This window comes from Vigna radiata, chromosome 8, assembly GCF_000741045.1.
Source record: "Vigna radiata var. radiata cultivar VC1973A chromosome 8, Vradiata_ver6, whole genome shotgun sequence".
In the NCBI taxonomy this organism is placed as follows: Eukaryota; Viridiplantae; Streptophyta; class Magnoliopsida; order Fabales; family Fabaceae; genus Vigna; species Vigna radiata.
This window is the reverse complement of record NC_028358.1, coordinates 16,882,277-16,885,223: the sequence shown is the minus strand read 5'-3', so window position 1 is coordinate 16,885,223 and position 2,947 is coordinate 16,882,277.

Genomic DNA, 2,947 nt, shown 5'->3' with positions numbered 1-2,947 from the left:
ATGAGATAGAAAGCCACGTGAATAGTAAAAAGGCAACAATGTAAGCATCCTGAACCGTGCAACAAAAATTATACTAAATGCTAAAGTGTGTGAATCACTTAGAATGCAGCAGAGAAATCAATTAATTAATGCTAATAAAAATTCTATAAAACTAGAAAGTGAAATGTTGAAGCAGCTAGCAATGCATCTCCATCACCGAAAACAATAACGTGCCCTTCATTCTAACCTCCTTTTCTTTCCAATCTTAAAATAAGCGTGCTATACTCTTCCAAATAAAATCACCGAGCTCTCCTCTTCTCTCACGGCTGCAGCCCCCCTTTTTCTTCCAGCAATAAAACGTTCCAAAACTTTTATTCAAGTGGCGGCTTGCAAATTTTTTATTCAATGAAAAACTAAAAGTAAGCGTTATAGCACCAAAAAAACGAAAGCAGAAAAATGTGTTTGTCTCCTCTTCATTCCATCTAAAACAGCGTGAAGAAAACTAGAAAGGCCAAGCCAAAAAGCGTGGCGGCTGGTTACAGTTCAAACAAATAAAAAAAATGAAGAAAAGTGCTTCTGCTCTACCCGTAACCTTCCATTTTTCTCCAAGGTATCACCTACTCAAAGTGTGTGGCAGCTGGTTCTCTTTTTTTACAAATGTAAAGAGTCCTCAAAAATTAGGGTGAGGTCCACCCAAAACCCTAGGTGTCAAGTGTCTCCCCTACAATTGGTCTAAGTCTAAATTACCAAAAATTGGCCCAAATTACAAAACTTGATTTCAAAAGCCTAATCTACTAAATTAAAATTTGATTAATTCTAAAGTGAGTTTGTGGAAATTCTTCAATTGTTTGGTGCCCTTCCAAAAGTCTCACAGTGTAATTCCAAAATTGTCCTGAAAATAATAATAGGAATAATTAAGTTCAAATAATTCAAATTAATTAAAATAAGAATTTTTGGTCTAATTAAGCCCAAATGGTGAAAATGACACAATAACTAAGAATTAAGCCCAATTCATCAACACAATTCGGTGCGAAAAACTAAGTAAATGGTATAAAATATTGATTCATCAATAGGTGAATAGTCATTAATTTCCACCATATAGACGTCGGGGCCCACACTGAACTGATATCTATATGTCTGAAAGAAATGACTTTTCACCTAACTGTCAGACATATAGACGTCAGATGGAGAGCCCCGATATCTAAAATACTATAGACGTCGGGGAGCCATCTAACTTACGCCTATATGCTCAACTTATTTATGGAAGTGCCATCGGTTATCAATATACATCGTGCTTACCCTTAACTGACGTCTGACGTTAAATAGTGTTTTTATACTAATATTTTGAAATTTACCAATTTTTTTAATAACTTATGACGCACTGGAAATTAGTACGTTACAAATTTAATAACTTGTGACGCAGGAAATTAGTACTTTACAAACCCATTACATTATATTATTTAATTTAATGTAATTATAATATGTTCAAATCTATTTTTAACTTATAAATTTAGAAGAAAAATTAGAACTAGTCTATTTTCTAAAGTATATTATTTTTTGTCTCAAACTTCAAAAATAAATTGACATAGTCGTAGTAACCTAATAGCATCAAATTCTTTTCACATGTTAAATTATGTTATATGCAATCATTTGATGTCGAATACGTCAAATGGTAAAAACAATTCAAAAATTAACTTAAAATATTGTTTAACATGTCCAAAAAATATGTCGTAATTAGATTAAAAAGATTATATTTATATTTAGAGTTTAACCATCAAATTGATAGAGGTAAATTTCAGTTTTATATAGAAACATATTTAACTTATTATAATAATATCATAATATTGTATATTATTTTGAGTTTATATTGAATTAATGTTATAGTATTATTTAATTTAAAATTCAATATTGTCCAAATCTGCTAATGTTGAAATATATTAATTTTCATTGTTCTGTTTATCCCTTTGTATAACCTACAATACTTACCATTTTTTTATAAATAAAAATAAATATATTAAATAAAGATAATTGAGTTTCGTGCTGAAAGTAACATGTATAAAAAGAAAAATAAATCTAGATCCCTATTCCTTTTCATCCTTCAAGAATTATAACCTTATAACTGTTATCGATTATCCTAAACTTTGTGATATTCGTTCTTTTCTATTAATAACCTAATTTATTTTTTCCTAAAAGAAAGTATGGGAGTGTATTACCAAACAACATAGATACACTGAGATAACAAAGCACGCGCTTTTTAATTCTATAATATAGTTTTTAAAGATATAATAATCAAGTGACTTCTACCGACGTAAAATATTGAATTAATTGATGGCATATGGACATACATAATTTTAAGTAACTTAATTTTAGATAAGTGGTTGATCACAAACATCAACCAAAATACGAAAAAAATACGATTAAATACTTATTTATAATCGAGGTCCATATTTTTATTTGCATTTCTTTAATATATACCTTTACGCTCCTACAATTTACATGAGTGGCTCTAATTTATACTCAACGTCAGCTTAAATAATCCAAATTTAAAAAAATCTTAATAATAATTTTAATTATTTTTATGTATAGTCAATGAAACCGGTCGACTTTAATAGCTACTATTTTTGTTGGCATTAGTCAACCCTGTTGCTGTAGTGGTTGTAGCAGACATAAATGCTTTGAAATAGATTCCTATCAAATCGAAATACCTAGAATGTGGTACTTGAAAAAATATCAAATCTCTTAGCCGACTAATTTAGAAAAACTGTTGAAACTAACATTGTCAGCTGTTTTAGAGGGAGAAATTAACATTATAATTCAAAAACATTCTGATTGTTTTAGTTTAAACTTGTTTTGAAAAAACTTTTGACGATAACATTTTAAGAGATAGAAGTAAAATGGAGCTTATTATTTATATAAAATGATATTTTGATATATATATATATATATATATATATATATATATATATAT